Here is a 24510-nt window from a genome sequence, read left to right on the forward strand (position 1 = left end):
AAAGCGACTAGCGACAAACCTAGCTACTTTACATCGCATCATTGGAGAGTTTCCTGGTCTTTGGTGACTCAAAAGTGAAAGCATGTATTGATCTACAGTTCCTGTTCTCTCCGAGTGATAGCGGGTCCTGCCATGAGGTCTCCATCGACCCAAAGTAGTCAGAAGCGTTGTGGTCAGTGCACAGCATGCTCCGCGGCATCTGCAAAGCACTGGGAGCAGAGTGGATGGAGATCTACACTCCTCTGCATTCGAAGTGCAAATGAATCACGTGTGAGCGATGCCGCCATGGCTGATCCCGCCCTGTTTTAGAACGGGCTCTAAAACAAAAAATTCATCTCTCACCTAAATCACTGCTGCTGCAAAATGATGCAGTCGTTGAATCTCAAACCTCACTTGGACTCAGTCAGCCTACTTACCTCGTTTGCTGCACAGACTGGCTGTCATGATTTGGCCTGACTAGGGCATTGAGCCCATTTTTTCCCCTTTCTGTTGTTCTCTTTCTGCCCCAGCTTTAAGTTATTAGTTGTTTATTTTCATCCTGGTTTATTCTCTGTTCTAGTTTTGCTGTGTTACTTTGTTTTGTTACTTTTCATACTTGAGCCTTTGTCCAGTTCCATTCTAGTTTTGTTCTGCCAGATTGTGTTTGCATTATTGATCATTGTTTATCACTTGTTTATTTTGCTTTTCTCATTCGTGTTGTCAGTTGTGCTTTATGCCGGGTTTTGCTTTCTGTTTTCATGTAGTTTGTTTTTCTTATAGCTTGCTTTCCAAGTTTAGTTTTGCTTAAGTATTTATGTTCCGTTTTCAGTTCTCATGTTCATGCCCAGTTCTTGGATATGTTATTCTGCCCTCAGTTTTTATTTTACTTTTGTTCATAGTTCTCAGTTTCCATCACGCCCCTCAGAGTTTGTTCCCACTCCACAGCACTGCACCTGTTATTATCTTTGTCTCACACTTTGATTCTGTCCGGTCTGTGTTTTCTTTCACTCTCACGCTTGGCACCTGCTCACGCATCTTTGTATCCTACATCACTTCACTTTGTGCACTCTCTTCCTCCCCATCTTGCACAGTGTTTAGTCTTTGTTCACTAGCCACACCCCTTTCTAGATTGTTCCTCACATGATTCTTGTTAACGCCTGTTTATTTAATCTGCTCCCAGTCACCACACCTTTGCCATATTGTTGTCTTAGTACACTTTCCAGCACCTTTCACAGTTCTGAGTTTTGTTTTGCCGTGTTCCAAATCCTGCTCTGTATTCCTCGACTATGCCTCTTGCCTCATCCCAGATGTCGGTGTTTGCTCGTGTCTCTGAACCCTGCTCATTTATGACTGCGTCTCTGCCTAATCCTGTTGATACTTCTGCTGTGCTTACTGACCACATGTGTACCGAAACAAGGCCTGGAATAAAGACCATGATTTCTCTTTCACCAAAGCCTAGTCTGGGAGTTTGCATTGCGGGTCCAGCTACTCTGGGTGCCGGGCAGCTGCCCGTGCTGACACTGGCCTTGAGAAGTTATTTTATTTAGAGAAATAATGGCCAATTTTAATGGCAAAATAAATAAACAAACCAAGAATCAAGTTTATTTGTAGTTCTAAATATTATTAAGGTGTTTTACTCACTTTTGTGTCACTCCCACGACGTTATTTTTTTTTTTTCCTACAGCATCTGTTATGACATCATATTATGCAAATAATATACAAATTAGATAGTGGCATCATTTAGTGACTTCTAGCGTCTTTTAGGACAGCCAATAGCTACTTTTCTTACTGAGGAGTTGGCAGTACTGGCCTATAAAGCTTTGGCGGCTGCCCTCACTAAATGTTCTTCCAGCAAGGTCACTCAGTTTTTGAGAAATTCCTACCTGACATAAAATTACCATATGTCGTCATCGTGGCAATCCCTCTGTGATGAGAAAGCTTGTGTCTTTGAACGATTCCTGGACAGGATGGTGGAATTGACTGAATGGGCCATGTGGTTGCTGTGGAAAGCTACGCTGCCATACTGTTTGTACAACCTCAATTCCAATGAAGTTGGGACGTTGTGTAAAATGTAAATAAAAACAGAATACAATGATTTGCAAATCCTCTTCGACTTATATTCAATTGAATACACCACAAAGACAAGATATTTAATGTTCAAACTGATAAACTTTATTGTTTTAGTGCAAATATTTGCTGATTTGAAATGGATGCCTGCAACATGTTTCAAAAACGCTGGGACAATGGTATGTTTACCACAGTGTTACATCACCTTTCCTTCTAACAACACTCAAACATTTGGGAACTGAGGACACTAATTGTGAGTGTCATGATTGGGTATAAAAGGTGCATCCCCAAAAGGCTCAGCTGTTCACAAGCAAAGATGGGGCAAGAATCACCACTTTGTGAACAAACTGCGTGAAAAAATAGTCCACACTTAAGAACAATGTTTCTCAACATTCAATTGCAAGGAATTAGGGATTCCATCATCTACAGTCCATAATATAATCAGAAGATTCAGAGAATCTGGAGAACTTTCTACACATAAGCGGCAAGGCCGAAACCAATATTGAATGCCTTTGATCCCTCAGGTGGCACTGCATTAAAAACTGACATCATTGTGTAATTGATCTTACTGCGTGGGCTCAGGAACACTTCAGAAAACAATTGCCAGTTAACACAGTGCAAGTTAAACTCTACCATGCAAAGCGAAAGCCACACATCAACAACAGCCAGAAATGCCACCACCTTCTCTGGGCCTGAGCTCATTTGAAATGGACAGACGCAAAGTGGAAAAGTGTGCTGTGGTCTTATGAGTCCACATTTCAGATTGTTTTTGGTAATCATGGACGTCATGTCCTCCAGACAAAAGAGGAAAAAGATCATCCAGATTGTTTCCAGCGCAATGTTCAAAAAGCCAGCATCTGTGATGGTATGTGGGTGTGTTAGTGCCCATGACATGGACACTAACACACCCCCATACCATCACAGATGTGTAAGTTGCCCATGGCATGGGTAACTTACACATCTGTGATGGCAAAATCAGTGCTGAAAGGTACATCCAGGTTTTGGAGCAACACATGCTGCCATCCAAACAATGTCATTTGAGGGATGTTCCTGCTTATTTCAGCAAGATAATGCCAAGCCACATTCTGCACGTGTTACAACAATGTGGCTTCATAGCAAAAGAGTGCGGGTACTAGACTGGCCTACCTGCAGTCCAGACCTGTCACCCATTGAAAATGTGTGGCGCATTATGAAGCGCAAAATATGACAATGGAGACCCGGGATTGTTGAACAAATGAAGTCATACATCAAGCAAGAATGGGCAAGAATTCCACGTACAAATCTTCAACAATTAGTGTCCTCAGTCCCCAAACGCTTATTGAGTAAGGAAAGGTGATGTTACACAGTGGTAAACATACCACTGTCCCAGCTTTTTTGAAACGTGTTGCATGCATCCATTTCAAAATTAGCAAATATTTGTACAAAAACAATAAAGTTTATCGCTTTGAACATAGGTTGAAGAGGATTTGCAAATCATTGTATTCTGTTTTTATTTACATTTTATACAATGTCCCAACTTCATTGGAATTGGGGTTGTACTTCTTAATGATTGATGTAAATGAAATCTAAGACATACTCAGTGACTTGGAAATGTACATGTGTCCTTCCCCTGAGAAAACTGGCTGTAAAAATGATTATTTAATCCTTACATTTAGAATAAATGGCCTCTGTCCCAATTACAACCCCTGGCAAAAATTATGGAATCACCGGCCTCGGAGGATGTTCATTCAGTTGTTTAATTTTGTAGAAAAAAAGCAGATCACAGACATGACACAAAACTAAAGTCATTTCAAATGGCAACTTTCTGGCTTTAAGAAACACTATAAGAAATCAGGAAAATCAGTTGTGGCAGTCAGTAACAGTTACTTTTTTAGACCAAGCAAAGGGAAAAAATATGGAATCACTCAATTCTGAGGAAAAAATTATGGAATCATGAAAAACAAAAGAACGCTCCAACACATCACTAGTATTTTGTTGCACCACCTCTGGCTTTTATAGCAGCTTGCAGTCTCTGAGGCATGGACTTAATGAGTGACAAACAGTACTCTTCATCAATCTGGCTCCAACTTTCTCTGATTGCTGTTGCCAGATCAGCTTTGCAGGTTGGAGCCTTGTCATGGACCATTTTCTTCAACTTCCACCAAACATTTTCAATTGGATTAAGATCCGGACTATTTGCAGGCCATGACATTGACCCTATGTGTCTTTTTGCAAGGAATGTTTTCAGAGTTTTTGCTCTATGGCAAGATGCATTATCATCTTGAAAAATGATTTCATCATCCCCAAACATCCTTTCAATTGATGGGATAAGAAAAGTGTCCAAAATATCAACGTAAACTTGTGCGTTTATTGATGATGTAATGACAGCCATCTCCCCAGTGCCTTTACCTGACATGCAGCCCCATATCATCAATGACTGTGGAAATTTACATGTTCTCTTCAGGCAGTCAGTTCAATTGACATCTCTCGTGTTGGAGCCATGTTTCATGTCAGTCCACTTGGTGCAACAGCTCTCCAAGGTGTGATCACTCCTTTTTAGATGCAGACTAACGAGCAGATCTGATATGATGCAGGTGTTAGTTTTGGGGATGAAAATTTACAGGGTGATTCCATAATTTTTTCCTCAGAATTGAGTGAGTCCATATTTTTTTCCTCTGCTTGGTCTAAAAAAGTAACCGTTACTGACTGCCACAATTTTTTTTTCTTGATTTCTTATTGTGTTTCTTAAAGCCAGAAAGTTGCCATTTGAAATGACTTTAGTTTTGTGTCATGTCTGTGATCTACTTTTTTTCTACAAAATTAAACAATTGAATGAACATCCTCCGAGGCCGGTGATTCCATAATTATTGCCAGGGGTTGTATTTTTGGAATGTGTCTCAGGCCTTAAATGCAGGAATGGAGGTGTATTAACAAATTAAATGAAGTTGACCACACAAAACATGAAATATCTTTTGTTCATTGTGTCTGTAATGAAATAGAAGATAAATTAAATTTAAGGATCACTGCCGTTTTTAAAATTTGTATTTTCTATATCATCTCAACTTTTTTTAATTTGAGGTTGTGCGGCGCCTCACTTCAACACATCAACTCTTGAAGCAGACGGGCTTCACAGCAGAAAGACCACACTGTGTGTCGCTTCCTGTTAGTTAAGAACAGGAAACCAAGGCTACAATGGGCACGGGCTCACCAAAACCGTATGATGAAAGATTGGAAAAACACTGCCTGTTCTCATCAGTCTCCATGTCTGCTGTGGCAATCAGATGGTCAGAATCAAAAACTGTCCTGCCTTGCTTCAGCAGTTCAGGCTGATGGTGGCGTTGTGGTGCGACCACTGTGTCATGGTTTCATGTTATTATGGAAAATCTCAGAGGAACACATTCAGCACCTTGTTGACTCTAGGCCAAGAAGAACTGAGGAAGATCTACAGGCAAAAGGGGGTCCAACCTGGTACCTACTGAAGTGTCCAGTGATTGTTTGCTTCTCATTGGTCATATCTTGAGCACTTTGACGGTGATCTTATGTCCCATCACTTCTGCACACAAAATCACATGAAGCAGCTTCGATCAAAACATTTGCCTGGATTAGGTTGCACACATTTGTGGTCTCCATCTGTGCCATCAAAATGCATCTTAATTTCTCGGGGTCGGCTGTGTTCACCGTTTTTGGCAGTGGCGACTCAAGGATTTTTCTAAGAGAGAAATGGCAACATTTTATACAGTTCCCTGTTTAGTAATGTGTTTATATTTCACCAGTTTTTCTTTTGCTGTTGGTTCTACCTTTACATTTGAGGAAAGTCACATCTTCTACAGTACATCTGGGAAGTATTCATAGCGCTTCACTTTTTCCACATTATGTTATGTTACAGCCTTATTCCAAGTAAATTAATTTTCCCCTCAAAATTCTACTCACAACACCCCATAATGACAACAGGAAAAACACAAATTTATTAAAAATAAAAACTAAGAAATCACACATACATAAGTATTCCTACCCCTTGCTCAAAACTTTGTTGATGCACCTTTGGCAGCAATTACAGCCTCAAGTCTTCTTGAATATGATGCCACAAGTTTGGTGCACTTTTCTTTGGGCAGTTTTGTCCATTCCTCTTTGCAGCACCTCTCAAGGTACATCAGGTTGGATGGGGAGCGTCACTGCACAGCCATTTTCAGATCTCTCCAGAGATGTTCAATCAGATTCAGGTCTGGGCTCTGGCTGGGCCACTCAAGGACATTCACAGAGTTGTCCTGAAGTCACTCCTTTGATATCTTGGCTGTGTGCTTAGGGTCATTGTCTGGCTGAAAGATGAACCGTTGTCTCAGACTGAGGTCAAGAGCGCTCTGGAACAGGTTTTCATTCAGGATGTCTCTGTACATTCCTGCATTCATCTTTCCCTCAATCCTGACTAGTGTCCAAGTTCCTGCCGCTGAAAAACATCCCCACAGCATGATGCTGTTTTTCACATTATCATTATGGGGTGTTGTGTGTAGAATTTTGAGGAAAAAATGAATTTCATCCATTTTGGAATAAGGCTGTAACATAACATAAATGCAGAAAAAGTGAAGTGCTGTGAATACTTTCCAGATGCAGTTGTTCCCTGTTCAAACATTTTGGGTAGTTTTAAAAATCTTAGAAAATAAAAAGTTAATTTTCACATTTAAATAAACTGGTGCATCAAAAACTATACATTAAACATTTGAAATATTGAAATGGAAAGAGTCAGATTTACTTTGCACATGTTAAACCTTGTGCAAAAACCATAACACTCACAAAAACCCCTGCATGGTGATGTTGTAACATTGCATCTTTCAAATGAATGTGCAGTTTGTGGTTTTTACACCCGAATACACAAAATTATGGGATAGAACATGCAAATAGGCGAGGTTTGCACACGTAACACAGTTTAACAGGGTCAAAAGGAAATTTATCAAGTGCTGCTAGCATCTGTAGTTTGCATGTTTGAAACCTTTGCATTAAGCTGTTATGCTTGACAGACTGCTGTTCCAGCAGCAGACAGGCTTGTACATAGAATTAAAAAAAAAAATTCATTGTAAACTTCAGAACGTATTTAAAGAGTTAACTGTTTATTTTTTGTAAATTATGGAATCCACAGTGGAATCAGTAGAATCCACAACTATGTCCAGTGTGTATGCACAATTGTTTGTGTCTTTTCTACTGGCAGAACACAGCAAAATTATTCACCAGTTTGCTTAAATAACATACGGAACAGCAACTAAATGCCTGATGTCAGATAAATGTCGGATCTTCTGTGTAAAACCTTGTAATGACACTCAAAAAACTGATGCATTGGATGAACTTAATTCAGTTATGAGCAGGATTTCCATCTAATATATATTTGTAGTCTCCTACTCAGATAAAGCACATTCATGCAAGATAATTAAAAATTTAATTTTGTTGGAACTACATATATTTATTAGATGGAAATCCTGCAGATAATTGAATTGAGTTCTTCCAATGAGCCATTTTTTGAGTTTAGAATGGCCTAAGCAGTGGGTCACCCCCGAGTCTGGTCTGCTTGAGCTTTCTTCCCCAATATCATCAGACGCAGTTTTTCCTTACCACTGTCGAGTTTTTCCTTACTACTGTGCTTGCTATAGGGGTTTACTTGTGTGAAGCGCCTTGTGGTAGCTTTATTGTGATTTAGCACTACACTGAAAAAAGTGAAACACAGTGCACTTCATTCAAAGTACTTATTTACATTGGTCTAATGGAAAATTGTGGTTTCCAGTTTAAATCTGCTGGAATCACTTTACAAAATCCTAAATATACATTGTGAGAAACAAATGTTGCTGTAACAAATTACAGCAATTTTTTTAAGTTGGTCCAAAGTAGCATTTTTTTCAGTGTATATAAATGTGATAAATTGAATTGAACTGAATTGATGAAGGAGGTTGTTTTTAAAAATTGCTCGCGCATGAATATGTTCAGTTATGTGGCAGAGTTCATTCATTTGTAAGTACAAAGCACATATGGATGGATGGATGAGATTTATTATCATTGTCATTACAAGTGAAACAACAACGAGATTACGTCCACACTCACATTACCACAGACAAACAGCAATTAATCCACAATGATTACTTGTTTACCGCAATAACGGCACACATCAGAATTAAGACAACACATACACATTTGACATTGTTTATGTGCACTAAACTTGAAACAGTCCGTTTTCCAAATTGAGGCGATGTGAGTGTGTGGTAGCTGCTGCAACTGGAGTCGCGCCACCGCTAGCTTGGGGGGGAACGGGGACCTGCCGCAGCTAAAACCGCGCAGCCCCCAGAGGGGAAAGGGGTGGCGTGAGCAGTGGCCAGGATGGGGTGTGTGGTGGGGGACAGGAGGTGAGGTAGAAGGGAAAATGGAGCATGCTTCAGTCTTTGTCCATGTGTTAGTCTGTCTGTCTGTCCTTGTGTACTGGAGTAAGAAAGATAAGGAGGTAGCCAATCTTCCCAAGGCCATAGAAATTCTTCTGGAGGATAAACAATGGGCATTTTGTCCTTGACAGGCTGATAAGCCTGCCGTGTTTGTGGTTGAGCAGTGAAAAACACTTTTCCAGCTTCACATGAACAAACCAAAATCCAATTATGAACTAGAAGCACTCAGAGAGTGCAAACCTCCGCCAAGGTTATGGGGTCACTGACGCCATAACATCTACACGCCGTGGAATCATTGAACCTAAAAAAGTCTAACAATGATGTTTGCTCAGTAGTAAAAAAAAGTTTCATCTGCTGTGACTGGATAGCATGTATCCTTAGCACTTGGCATCACAGTTTATTGCAACTTGCACGTTTCCCAGAAGCTACTGTCATCTGAGCACTGATATTGATATTGCATGTGCTTATAGACAAAAACAAATAAGAGACAAAATTCAATTTATTATTCAACTAAACTGCAAATATATGAATTTTTTAACATTCATGAATCACTTCTCTAAACAAGGCCATAGGGTCACTGACCCTAAAGAGATTCACTCCTTGGCACAGTGATCTATTTCTTTTTGTCTCTTTCTCTAAAATGGTATATAATAATCATTAGATTATTAATATATAAACAAAAATAAATTTAAGAAATATTACAATTTGAAAACAAATGCACCCGAACGTGATGACAGCTGCAACTGCTTAATGCTAACATTTAACATTGAAAATGCCATAGACATGCTAATGTGTTAGCATCGTGATCCGGATCGTGATCTGGATCACCACTAAAATTTAATCACTTGTTCCTCTTGTCATTTTCAACCACTCCACAACATTTTTATAAACAAAAATAAATTTAAGAAATATTAAAATTTGAAAACAAATGCACCCGAACGTGATGACAGCTGCAACTGCTTAATGCTAAATTTTAACATTGAAAATGCCATAGACATGCTAACACGTTAGCATCGGGATCCGGATCGTGATCCGGATCACCACTAAAATTTAATTACTTGTTCCTCTTGTCATTTCCAACCACTCCACAAAATTTCATCAAAATCTGTTCAAAACATTTTGAGCTATCCTGCTGACAAACAGACAAACAAACAAACACCACCGAAAACATAACCTCCTTGGTGGAGGTAAAAATTCCCCGGCCTCTGAAATCTTCACTTTCTCCTGCAAGGCGCGCGCATTTGCTCCGAGATGTTATCCAATTAGCATCTGAGTTCAAGGGTTAACGCAGTCTGAGAATGCATCGCCTTGCCCAACTCATTAATCATGATGGACAAGCGAGGGGTCGTGGTTTTGGCGGCAGCCGTCTTGCCAATCTTCTGCTAGGACTGGGTAGCACATAAGCCAATAAGTACCAGCCCTCCTACTATGAATCCAAATATGAATAAATCCTCGACGTCCTCCACAGAGAAAGGCGGAAAGCATGCGACCCACCATGTCTCCCAGGCATCGAGAACATAGCCCACAGGGTAAGTTCCACCCGGGCCGGCAGGGTCCCCCGGCCCGGATCTTCTTGTAGAAAAAATGGTGTCAATAGCATTCAGAGACCAGCTGATCAATTCCATTATTACAGTTTTTATTGATTGCTTTGACGCAGTAGTCGACTCAAAATCCACATTTCTCAAAACAGTTAATGCAGAGTCCTAAACAATGGCACCAAAGGTCAAAATGACACATTTTGCTCGCAAAAGGCTGCAACTCTGCTAAAACATTTAAAATATGGACCAAAAGCAAATTTTGCCCTCAAACAACACAACTTGCACACAAGTGCATAAGCGCTTCCAATCAGTCATTAGACAAGGGGCATCAAAATACAAAATGCAGCACTCAGTGTGAATCAGTGCTGCATTACTGGTCATTGTACCTAAGAGCTTCAGTAATGACTGAGCAGCTTACATGTCAGTGCCATTTGTAGTCAAATTTGCCTTCTTGCAAAAAATAGATCCAGAATCAGATATGCTGTGATGAACATTTTATTGATTGCAGTATTCATTCTTGATTTTTTTTTTTTAGATTGTGGCTAACAAATGAAATATTCCAGCAGAAACCACATATAGAGTATGAAAGAAAAATAAAATCCATCACTGTGTAAGACATTAGAAAAATAAAAATAATAATTCTGTACAATAAAGAAAAAAAATCTCTTCTAGTCTATTCTCTCTTGACGAATAGGCCACATGGCCTATCTACATCACACTCAATATTCTCCCTTGCGATGCACCTAGGGAAAAATCTTCTAGCATGCCTTATCCATCCTCGGCATGCCTCTGCATTTATATCTTGGGCAGCTGTGGTCATTGCATCGAGCAAGGGCATCTGCTCATAGGGACGGTGATCGTATACCTTCCATCTCCATGCACTGAAGAATTCCTCTATAGGATTTAAAAATGGAGCGTATGGAGGAAGGAATTGCATCATCATCATCCTCGGGTGCCCCACAAACCACTCATTCACCACACGAGAGTGGTGGAATGACACATTGTCCCAGATGATTACAAACAGTGGCATGCCAGGCCTCAACAGCCCTCTTTCCTGAGGCGGGATGAGCCTGTCATGCAGGGTGTTCAAGAATGCAATGAGGCGCTCACTATTGTAGGGGCCAACAGCTGGAATATGGCTGAGGACGCCATCATTAGAAATAGCAGCACACATAGTAATGTTGGCGCCCCTCTGCCCTGGAACTGTAATAGTGGCCCTATGCCCAATGAGGTTCCTCCCACGTCGCCTCACTTTACAGAGGTTGAAGCCGGCTTCATCGACATAGATGAAAATATGACGTGCCCCCTCAGCTTCAAGCTCCATGATACGCTAAAGAAAAAAAAGCAAAATTACAATTACATACAGTAGAAGTAACTCCAGCTGACAGTAACTGCATGATATGCCAAGGCATAAGAGTATAGTACTGTAATGTGTCCTTACCTCCACATATTGGCATCTGGCCTCCTTCACAAAATCAGAGTTCCTCTGGAAGGGAACTCTGTAGAGCTGTGTCATTGTCATATTGTTCCTTCTGAGGACACGGGTAATTGTTGTCTCACTCACAGTATTTACATTTCTAAATACCCCCTGATCTGCAATCACTGCTGCCCTGATTTCACGCAGCCTAATGGCATTATTTGCCAGAACCATGTTCACAATGGCTGCCTCCTGCTCAGCATTTAAAATTCTGCGTCTACCACCACCGACCGGTAGCCTTTTGATTCTATAAAGAATACATGAAATGTGAAAGAAATTACATGAAATACTGTATATCACTACAGATATATCTGTATATACTGTATAAGCGACATTACCTGTTCTCCAGTCGAATAACTCTGACAGTGGATGCAACCGTGTTTCTATTGAGAACAGGTTGGACTCTTTGTCCAGCCTCTCTAAGTGAAAGACCATGATTTACCACATGATCAATCACAGTTGTCCGAATTTCATCTGTGACTTGAGCCCTTCCAGCTACACCTCCACCTCGCACACGGACTCCTCTTCCTTGGACTCCTCTTCCCCCAAGCCCTCTACCTCTTACTCTCACTCTCATGTGCCTTAGACCATCCATGCTTGCAAGTTACCACACACAACATGGCACCTTTTAAGCCTGCAGACTGATTGCAAATTGAAAAGTTGTGTGAAGCAGTGTCAAACAGGTGCTCCAGTGATTTGATACTGGTCAAGATGTTTCTAAGAGATGGGAACATATGGTTTCTGTTTGGTTACCACAGCTAAAGCAATGGAGTTTGGACTGCTTGAATGACATCTGCGTTAACTGATTTGCAAAAGGGTGGGGGAAGTGTGTCAAACCAATGACAATGGGTTAACTCATTTGCAAGAGGTGTTTTTTGCTCTGCTGAGAGAGTGATGATGAAGACTGAGAGGTTACCAGTTTCTTCAAACAGGTCAAAGCAATCAATAAAAACTGTAATCCAATATAGTTTGAAGAATTCACAGCCTGGTGAAGTAGGGACTTTGAAGGTTGGAGTAGAGATAGAGGAGAGAGGAGGAGATGCGACTGCCCTCGCCGGAGTCCCAAGCTGTTCGGACTCCAACATATCTGCAATTCAACAATTAACATGGGCAAAATTCTGCTGCTTTCTACATCACGTTACCATATGCTACCAATTGTGCAGTTACATTTAGTAAATCAATCGCAAACCTGTTGCCACCCCAGCGTGCAACAGTTTGGATTGCCCACAAAATTTATTTCTCATTATCTGGGATCTTCATAAATCAGGCCCAAAATACTTTAAACACACATGGCGGCATTAACTGAAGTGCTCAAAGCGCATAACTGTGTGCAGAATATCTGAAGCAAAATCCCGACAATGTATATTTTATTAATCTCAGAGTTGAACAATTGTGGGTTTTTTTTGTTTTTTTTAGAACTTGAGCTGAAATGCCTCACATGTTCATTAATTATGTTTCTTCATGTTTTACTGCATTTGGCATCCAGCTTAATGTTGCATTACTGCCGCTTTCTACTCCGGAGTGGAAATCACAAATAAATTATTTTTGGTGTTTTGAGAGGACAAGCGCGCTTCAGGGGGCCAATCGAGGGGTTTTCCTGCACTGAAAAACGTGGCGGCCGCCTCATTAAAATCTTGTAGCGTCTTGTTTGGCTGCCATCAACACTGTGCTTTGTTTGAAGCAAAGGTTTGGGCAAATATATTTTAATGATGTTTGTCCAGTCAAGCATAAATAATTGATAGGTTCCCTCCTTCTTCAGTGACACATTTGTTGTGTTGCAGTTTTAAAATCATTGCAGGCAGATATGCAGATTTATTTGCTCATCATATGGCAGCAGAACATCTCTCTTCGATCTTGCTGCCAGATGATGCAGGTAGTCAGAACACCGGGAAATACATTCAAGTTCACTTGGTACGTTTTTCCTCTATGAAGCAGTAGATTTTGTTGTGTATTTGACACAGTGTCACATGTTGAATTACATGGTTCAATTTAATGCAGTCACTCTATTAAAACCCTCCAAAAAACATCAACAAATGGAAAAAGGACACAGAGTTTTCATCCCCTTAGTGTCGTAGAATGTGGAATCTCCAGATATTTGCAGACTATCAACAACTCCGACTGGGCACTTGAAATTTTGAAATAAAATGCTTTGTGATAATTTCTCAATTATTTTCTTCTTGCTGAAGTAATCTGCAAAACTAAGACCATAAATGTGTATGCATACTGCAACCAGATTTCAGGTGGAACCAGTGCCGTCTGTTTTTTTGGCCTCAGCATCACGGGTGCATCAGTTATTTTTGAGTTTCAGGTTTTTGTTTTTATTATTATTAACTGATCTCTGCATGACATGCATTTATCACTGAGTGATTCATTGATAAATTGTTGCATCTATAAATATAACAGCAATGCTAAAACACCCTCGTCCGTATGAGCATTGTGTTCTTTATCATTTGCAGTTGTTTAATTAATTATTAAGATCCTGTTGTCTTACGTACAATTTGTACATGTTCAAATCCAATTATCATTTGGTCATGTTGTGCAAATCAAGGAATATTTGTAGATCACCCTCTGTGCATTTGCGGGTATTAATGAGGCAAATTTAACTCCCTAGGAAGTTTTGTGTTAGTGGAAGTTAGCATGCATGCTAACATCCACAAAATGTCTTGTAAATGACTGCAGAGGTTATCAGGTTACAAAAAACAGTGTTATCAGCTTTAGAAGTGTTTATTTCTCACTAGCTTTTACATAATATATGACACAGAGGTTATATTTCTACACAAACGCAGCTAGCTACCAGCCTGGGACGTGAATATGCTAATGTATGCAAAATGTCTTGTAAGTAAGTTCAGAGGTGTTTTTGGGTTCCGTAAATGTTTTCAGTTTTAGGAGTGTTTCTTTCTTGCTAGCTTTTACAAAAATATGAGAAACATGTATATTAATACACAAAACGAAGTGGTTTTGGAGAGACCAGCCACTGATGTCACGGTACAGCTCTACTCTGATTGGCTGTCACCCCCGCCACTCAAAAACAAAACCGAACAGATTGAAACAGAATGTGACTTTTAACCTCTTAAAATACCTCTCTTTTGCTGTTTCTTGCTCATTGAGAATTTTCACCATGTTGGAATTAATTGTCCTAAATAACGAGTGTGCTTACATGTCAAGGAATGTTCAGTTTTAATAAAAGTTCAAAAAAACAAACAAACAAAAAACTCTTAAAAGCCAAAAACAAAACAGTACACCATTTTCCGCTGTGACATTATGCTGTGTATATGTTGCGTAACGGGAGCGGCTGTCCCCATAAGTAGTCAAATCCAGGGTTCAAACGAGACTGCGCTGCCCTATAGCACTGGACTTATGCCGTAACATCCGATGGCCATATTTGATGGCCTCGGGTAAAAATTCAAATAATTGTGTGAAAACCACACTCTGATATTCTCGTGTCAAAGGTGATATCTTCAACCAGTAGAGTAAAAGACCAAAAGGTTTCAGGATTATAAAGCGCTGATGATGATCACATCTTATTTGTGATACCAAAGTTTGGTTTTCTATTCACTTAAATTATTAATCTATCATTAAAATATGCTTTGTGTCATTGAATCACCTTTTGCGTTAGTTGTGTATTTTCCACTTTTAGGTAAATTGTCAGTGATGCAACACAAAGGAGTGGAGACGCTTTACTTCCTTTCCTCAGAAGCGAACTGAGCGGTACAGCAAAACGAGCACAAAAAACAGCGTATTTAACGGACATGTTTTTTTCTTCACTGCATCTTCTTCTGTTGATGTTCACCCAAAATGTCACGCTGTTGCACAATCCCTTTGACACCCTAATACAGATTCATTGTCACTCGTTTCTTCACATTTTCTCCTCGACCGCAACAAATATCTGCTACAAAGAACATTTTGGTGTCACAAAAAAACTTTTTTCTTCTTGCAAAATAAGAAATATTTCTGCATTAACTTTGCATGGCGATTTAAAGGAGCTTCTTGTATATATATATATATATATATATATATATATATATATATATATATATATATATGCCCAACTAGTTTAAATATTGCATATTTAAACTAGTTGGGCACTCAGAGAGGTCATACCCTCGCCAAGCCTGATACTTCCCTCTCCCACCACATGGGGCACTGCAGTCAAATCCATCGTATGCGTTTCAGTGTATTTTCAATTTACACTATCAGATATATGGCAACCAATTTGCATAGACTTTATAAAATAGATCATTGAGATGATCATCTCAGGTTATCAGGTCTCAGGTTATCAACCTGATACCAGGTTATCAGGTTGTCCTAAAAGTTCCCTGAAAAGCCTTCAGTTAATTCAAAATGCTGCAGCTAGAATGCAGACAGGGACTAGAAGGAGAGAGCATATTTCACCCATATTGGCCTCTCTTCATTGGCTCCCTGTTAATTCCAGAATAGAATTTAAAATTTTTCTTCTTACTTATAAGGTTTTGAATAATCAGGTCCCATCTTATCTTAGGGACCTCTTAGTACCATATCACCCCAATAGAGCGCTTCGCTCTCAGACTGCAGGCTTAATTGTAGTTCCTAGGGTTTGTAAGAGTAGAATGGGAGGCAGAGCCTTCAGCTTTCAGGCTCCTCTCCTGTGGAACCAGCTCTCAATTCAGATCAGGGAGACAGACACCCTCTCTACTTTTAAGATTAAGCTTAAAACTTTCCTTTTTGAAAAAGCTTATAGTTAGGGCTGGATCAGGTGACCCTGAACCATCCCTTAGTTATGCTGCTATAGACTTAGACTGCTGGGGGGTTCCCATGATGCACTGAGTGTTTCTTTCTCTTTTTGCTCTGTATGCACCACTCTGCTTTTAATCATTAGTGATTGATCTCTGCTCTCTTCCACAGCATGTCTTTTTCCTGGTTCTCTCCCTCAGCCCCAACCAGTCCCAGCAGAAGACTGCCCCTCCCTGAGCCTGGTTCTGCTGGAGGTTTCTTCCTGTTAAAAGGGAGTTTTTCCTTCCCACTGTCGCCAAGTGCTTGCTCACAGGGGGTCGTTTTGACCGTTGGGGTTTTTCTGTAATTATTGTATGGCTTTGCCTTACAATATAAAGCGCCTTGGGGCAACTGTTTGTTGTGATTTGGCGCTATATAAATAAAATTGATTTGATTTGATTTTATTTGATTTGATCATCTCTGGGTTATTAACACGATAACTCAGAAACAATAAATTCTATCATTTTGTAAGTCACAGAATTAAAATTAATGAAGTTAAATCTATTCAAATCTGGTGGACTTTGAAGCATTACATCAATTGAAAATCGACTTTGTTTTGGCATTATAACAGCCTATAGTTGTCAGTATGTCAGAACTCAACTACTATTGTTGAGTTCTGTATATGGATTGGAAGGGGCTCATCCACTCTTTGGTTTTGTTTCATATTGGCTTTAAAATATACTTTAAAAAACCCCCGAACGGATCCCAATCCATCCCAGATTTTATTTACTCACCCAGTTCTCACTCATTCTTCTTCAACTGCGTACTCCATTTAAAGGTCACCAGGGTGTGTGTGTGTGGGGGGGGGGGGGGGGGGGGTGTGTGTGTGCTGGAAATTCATTTTATTATTAAACGGAGTGTGCCGCGGCCTCAGCTTTATCTAAAGTCTGGGTCTTTTAGTGAAGGTTAGCGCTAGTGGCCGGCGATCACCTTAGTATTCCTTCTGTTTTTCTTGTTGCTAAATGCTGATAAATTATACTGTATACAGAGATGGGAGTGGGTGTGTTTCTTCTCCAGGCCTCCCGTCTTGTGCACCAGCATGGACTCCCAAAATGTCCTGTATAATTTCCTGTATTATCTATTGTGTCTATAGCATGGCTCAATCAGAGGGTCACCCCTTTGAGTCTGGTCTGCTTGAGGTTTTTTCCTCACATTATCATTGGGGTTTTTTCCTTACCACTGTCACCTGTGTGCTTGCTCTAGGGATTGGTAAGGTTAGACCTTACTTGTGTGAAGCACCTTGATGCAACTTTGTTGTGATTTGGCACTATATAAATGAAACTAAATTGAAAAACTTAATTTGGAGACTATCCCAACAGTCATGGGGTGTGAGGTGAGGTGGGGTTCACCCAGGGCAGGACGCCAGTCTGTGGCAGGGTAATCCACCCAGTTCTGTTTATAAAACAACACACACACACACACACACACACACACTGGGCATGAAATCGCCCAAGTATGTATCCTCAAAATTGTTATTGCAGGCCTTTATATTATCAGAGGCCAACAAAATAATAAAATCTGAAACTAAATAATTTAAACAGCCTCTGTTGCATCACATTATTTCCAGTGTGTGGCAGACATGTATTGGTCAGTATTTTTTCAATCCAAAAAAGGAAGCAGAAGCATTAAATTGTGAAGGAAGTAGCTGAAATGAGGAAGCTTTTGCACTCCCCCACCTCACTGTGCACCGGCACAATAATCTTCATGTGCACTTCATGTGGTGTGGGAGTGTTTGCTTAGTTTCATGTGGTCTTGAAGTGAATTTTTCTTTCTCAGGAGGCAGTTTTGGGGATGCGGCCGAACTTGTCCTGTGCACGTCTTGTTGCGAGTGTTAGAAGGTGACATGGTGAATGACTGCAAGGTCCACTAGAGGAGATCAACACAACGTAAAGTAAGTGAACATGCTTTCTGTGTGTGTGTGTGTGTGTGTGTGTGTGTGTGTGTGTGTGTGTGTGTGTGTGTGTGTGTGTGTGTGTGTGTGTGTGTGTGTGGTTGAACTTCAGTTCTTCGTCCTTGGACAGAAGAAAACCTGCTTTTTATTTCTGGTTTGAAACCTCTGCAGTAATAAGTCCTTTTGTCTGCAAAACTGTACGTTTATTTAAAAATTTTGATTAATTAATGGATGATTTTCTTTTTTGGATAAAAACAAGAACCAATATGCCAAGAGGATGACATTAGTCCGTATTTGTCTCTGTAGAATTTGTCTTTCTTCCAGGAAATTAAGTTGTGTCTTGAAAACACATTCAGAAAGGCCACAAAATTCTCTGGGTCTGTTCTTGATGGCAGACGTAAAAAGGAGCTGTGGACACGGTGCACATGCACTTGGGTTTTATCTGCTTGCATGTTGCTATTTAAGTGGGATGAACAAACAAGGACACAAGGCGCAAGGGTTTAATGCTCCACATTATGCAGGAGCGTTTTACGGACATATCATGAAGTCATTGAGTCAGACGTCATCTCTTTTCCCCTTTAACAGCTCAGATGCGCTGGAGCCTCGTGCTTTGCTTTTCAGACAACGAATGCAGCAGTGAGCAGTGAGGTGGGCGGTCCCCTGGTGTCATGGTCATCACTGGTGTGGTAGTATGTCATGATACAGATTTCGTAATACTGTCAGCTCAGTGACCTCTGAAATGCAGCGGTGGTGCTCAGGGGTGGATCCAGAACTTTTTTAATTGGGGAGGGGGGGGGTCCTGATTCATCGCAGTTGGACAACCTGCTCATTCGTGGAATGACAACGTAATATTCATAGTAAGCAACTCTTTCCATCGTGAATGCTTACACAAAAAAAGTCAAACTAGCAAAGTAAAATATATTTTTTTATTGTAAATCATACGAGGTCTGTTAGAAAAGTATCCAACCTTTTTATTTTTTTTTCAAAAACCTGATGGATTTGACTCACGTGTGCTTGCATGAGCCAACCTTGAACCTTCGTGCGCATGCGAGTTTTTTCACGCCTGTCGATTGCGTCATTTGCTTGTAAGCAGCCTTTGTGTGAGGATGGGTGTAGTCTCGCATTTTTTCTTTGCAAGGAAATGGTGGAACGACTGGAGCAGCGCGACTGCATCAAATTTTGCCAGAAACTGGGCAACAGCCAGGTGGAAACCATTCGGATTATTCAGACAGCTTTTGGGTACGATCCTATGGGCATCACACAGATTAAGGAGCGGTACAACCGGTTTAAAGACGTCCGCACAACGGTGGAGAGCGAGCCACGCTCTGGGCGGCCATCAACATGCTGAAATGACCAGTTCATTCCAAAGTGAACGCTGTGGTGATGTGGGACAGTCGTGTGACTATCCAAGAAATTGCGGAAGAGGTGGACATCAGCACTTTTTTGGCACATTCCACTGTGACAGAAGATTTGGCCATGAAAAGAGTGGCTGTGAAATTCATGCCGATGGCTTCGGCACGAAAATTTAAATACAAAATACAAACATTTAAATCTCAGACTTTAGCGGTTCTTGAGTTTTAGGATGCAGAAGGTTTTGCCATACGGACGGACGGAAGGACAGCAATCTCCCTTGACAAGCACAGCTTACAATTGTGAATATACAATGTGTTATTGCTAGTTTTTGCTGTTAACAATGAGTTAAGTCAACAGAACATGAACAATTTCATAAAAAGTCAGAAACACGATCTGAATCTGAGTATTTTTCAACACCTAACATGAAGCTGAAGTACAGCAGCAGGTCTAACCTGAAAATCCAACATGAGAAATATGAGTATGTGTGACATCAATGCACTGATCAGTAATCGAGCTCTCACACTCATGGAATAAAATCTCATTTAGATCACGGTCGAACGAAAACTACTACAACTTTATCCTGTAAAAATATCCACTTGGACTATTTGCTAACTCTACTGCACGAAAGCCAACTTCTTTTATTTTTACCTGAGGCCAAAATATGGCCATCAGGTATTGCAAAGACTTTGCATACATCTGTCTGTCTGTCTGTCTGTCTGTCTGTCTGTGCTCAACATAACTCCAGTTCTATTACTGCCAGGGTTTTCAAATTCACAGGGAACATTTTTGGGACACAGGCCTTGGATAAGTTCAAAGATGGTTAACCTTGACCTATTCTAAGGGGTCAAAAGGTCAAATTATTTCTACACACTCTTTCATTGATTACATGCTCATATGGCCGAGGGTATTTTAGCATTGCGTTATATTTAAAATTACTGTAACTCAGCTTTTATTCCTACAGACCTACAGTTTTAGCTTTAGGATATTTGTTTGTCATTATTGGAAGTTCTCTGACCATCGTTTGACACTTGCTGATTCACAGGACTGTCATAAAAGTTCATACGGCTCAGTATGTGAAGGTCTGTCTTTGACATTACTGCACGACAGTAATGACAGTGTGCAGCAGCAGACGGGATTCATGAAAGAAATCTATCAAATAATGACAGAATGGTACAGAGGATGTGCTAGATAATATCTTTTAGGCTTATTTGGATTTATGTACTTCATTAGTATTTGCAGAGATTAATATTAAAAGGAGAATTAAGTAATGTAACTTGATGTGTGCTCTGTTTTCCTTTTTTAATATCATATAGTATCATCTACCAAAACAGGAACCCTCCTGTATTGTTTTATTATTTTATTTTATTATCTGAACGAGTGATCGCTCATGTTTCTGAAGTGAATAGTTTAACTTCTGAGCTGATCTACTTTTTATTAACTTGTGCTGGACAGCTTTAAAGTGTAGGTGACACCAAACAATGTGCACAAATAATCACTAAAAACGATGAAATGTTGATATTTTAAAAAATTTGGAACAATAAAAGTTGATGATAAGTGCGCAGTTGAAGGATAAACAACAGCTGGCTGAAGCCTGCGCTTTATTTCAGCCCTCAGCCGCGGCCATATTGTTGCTATGTCATCAAGAGAACAGGACCTGCTGATTCAAGACCAAATCAATTGTAAACACGGCAGAGGTTGACCTGTTTTACGTCTCTCAAGGGAGCCATCAGGAGAGGCGTCCGTCCCATCATTAGGAGGGACAGCTGCCCTGCCATTAGGAGGGTGCTAACTAGAGCACAATAGGTGCTAATTAGAGCTATTGTTTAGTCACTAGCCTATAGCAGTCTGCCTCTCGGTAGGAGGGGTCTGGTTAGGTTTAAAACTCCAGCTTTTGTGGCTTCTGTTTATTCTTCTCTACAAGAGTCAAGACAGAAGTCAGACTACCAGAGCAAGAATTTTAGCTCAGGAAAATTCTGCGATTTGAAGCGAAACATCCTTGCGTCAAGCAGTCCAGTCCAGTCGAAGATTCAAACTTCTCTACTATTCTAGTGTGGAGCTATTTTTTTAAGTCCAGTATGCAAGGGGGATCTGAAGCAGCTGTGGGGAACCAGCCTAATGGTTTTGAGCCTTATTTAGACCACAATGAGGGAGACTAAACCTTGGAGGAAAACCTTCAGTCTGACAACAGTCACGATACTGGCAGAGTTCAGAACACAGAATGGTGATTATAAAATAAATTAATTAATAATGCAGGCAATTTCGGCATGCGTGTGGAGGTGATAGGCAGACTGTAACTAATCTGTTACATACATATAACGGATTTTGTCAATTTTATACATATAACAGATTTTGTCCTATTTATACAAATAACAGATTTTGTCCATTTTATACATGTAATGGATTTTGTCCTTTTTATAACATATAACAGATTTTGTTCATTTTATACATATAATGGATTCTGTCCATATTATACATATAACAGATTTTGTCCATTTTATACATATAACAGATTTTTGCCAATTTTATACATATAATGGATTTTGTTCATTTTATACATATAACAGATTTTGTCCATTTTACACATATAACGGATTTTGTCAATTTTATACATATAACAGATTTTGTCCTTTTTATACATATAACGTATTGTGTCCATTTTATACATATAAAGGATTTTGTCCATTTTATACATATAAAGGCTTTTGTTCATTTTATACATATAACATATTGTGTCCATTTTATACATATAACAGATTTTGTCCATTTTACACATATAACAGATTTTGTCCATTTTATACATATAAAGAATTTTGTCCATTTTACACATATAATGGATTTTGTCAATTTTATACATATAACAGATTTTGTCCTTTTTATACATATAACGTATTGTGTCCATTTTATACATATAAAGGATTTTGTCCATTTTATACATATAACATATTGTGTCCATTTTATACATATAACAGATTTTGTCCATTTTATACATATAAAGGATTTTGTTCATGTTATACATACAACAGATTTTGTCCATTTTATACATATAAATAATTTTGTTCATGTTATACATACAACAGATTTTGTCCATGTTATACATATAACAGATTTTGTCCATTTTACACATATAATGGATTTTGTCAATTTTATACATATAACAGATTTTGTCCTTTTTATACATATAACGTATTGTGTCCATTTTATACATATAAAGGATTTTGTTCATTTTATACATATAACATATTGTGTCCATTTTATACATATAACAGATTTTGTCCATTTTACACATATAACGGATTTTGTCAATTTTATACATATAACAGATTTTGTCCTTTTTATACATATAACATATTGTGTCCATTTTATACATATAAAGGATTTTGTCCATTTTATACATATAAAGGATTTTGTCCATTTTATACATATAAAATATTGTGTCCATTTTATACATATAACAGATTTTGTCCATTTTATACATATAAAGGATTTTGTCCGTTTTATACAGGTAGCGTATTGTGTCCATTTTATACATATAACAGATATTGTCCATTTTATACATATAAAGGATTTTGTCCATGTGATACATGTAACAGATTTTGTCCATTTTATACATATAAATGATTTGTCCATTTTATACATATAATGTATTGTGTCCATTTTATACATATAACAGATTTTGTCCTTTTTATACATATAACATATTGTGTCCATTTTATACATATAAAGGATTTTGTCCATTTTATACATATAATGTATTTTGTCCATGTTATACCTATAATGTATTTTGTCCATTTTATACATATAAAGGATTTTGTCCTTTTTATACATATAATGTATTTGATCCATTTTATACATATAACAGATTGTGTCCATTTTATACATATAACAGATTTTGTCCATTTTATACATATAACGTATTGTGTCCATTTTATACATATAAAGGATTTTGTCCATTTTATACATATAATGTATTTTGTCCATGTTATACCTATAATGGATTTTGTCCATTTTATACATATAAAGGATTTTGTCCTTTTTATACATATAATGTATTTTATCCATTTTATACATATAACAGATTGTGTCCATTTTATACATATAACAGATTTGTCCATTTTATACATATATCGGATTATGTCCATTTTATACATATAACAGATTTTGTCCATATTATACATATAACAGATTTTGTCCTTTTTATACGTATAACGTATTTTGTCTATTTTATACATAGATTTTTCCGTTATACATATAACAGATTGTGTCCATTTTAAACATATAACAGATCTTGTCCTTTTATACATATAATGTATTTTATCCATTTTACACATATAACAGATTGTGTCCATTTTATATATAACAGATTATGTCTGTTTTATACATATAACGGATTATGTCCATTTTATGCATATAACAGATTTTGCACATTTTATACATATAATGGATTTTGTCCATTTTTTACATATAAAGGATTATGTCCATTTTATACATATAAAGGATTATGTCCATTTTATACATATAACTTATTGTGTCAGATTTTGTCCATTTTATACATATTACGAATTATGTCCTTTTTGTACATTTAACAGATTTTTTTCCGTTTTATACATATTATGGATTTTGCCTATTTTATACATACAGTGGATTTTGTCCATTGTATGCATATAACAGATTTTGTCAATTTTATACATAGGATTTTGTCCATTTTATTCATATAATGGATTTTGTCCATTTTATACATATAACAGATTTTGTCCATTTTACACATTCTTGAAAGGGTAGTTGTAAAACAGCTAACTGATCATCTGCAGAGGAATGGTCTATTTGAACAGTTTCAGTCAGGTTTCAGAATTCATCATAGTACAGAAAAGCATTAGTGAAGGTTACAAATGATCTTCTTATGGCCTCAGACAGTGGACTTCTCTGTGCTTGTCCTGTTAGACCTCAGTGCAGCTTTTGATACTGTTGACCATAAATTTTTTTTACAGAGATTAGAGCATGCCATAGGTATTAAAGGCACTGCGCTGCAGTGGTTTGAATCATATTTATCTAATAGATTACAATTTG

The 24510-nt window shown here is 38.6% G+C and overlaps 1 protein-coding gene across 2 annotated transcripts in view; it reads left to right on the forward strand.

Annotated features, from left to right (window-relative positions):
* The first annotated feature begins 17892 nt into the window (after positions 1-17892).
* syk (spleen tyrosine kinase) overlaps positions 17893-24510 on the forward strand; it is an 82666-nt gene continuing 76048 nt past the window's right edge. Inside the window, exon 1 of one of the 2 annotated variants that reach the window (XM_034192229.1) lies at positions 17893-18093. The gene's annotated coding sequence lies outside the window, so the exon portion shown is untranslated. The remainder of the gene's footprint in view (positions 18094-24510) is intronic. The other variant, XM_034192231.1, reaches the window with a different exon arrangement.

This window comes from Thalassophryne amazonica, chromosome 17 (assembly GCF_902500255.1).
Source record: "Thalassophryne amazonica chromosome 17, fThaAma1.1, whole genome shotgun sequence".
NCBI classification, from domain to species: Eukaryota; Metazoa; Chordata; class Actinopteri; order Batrachoidiformes; family Batrachoididae; genus Thalassophryne; species Thalassophryne amazonica.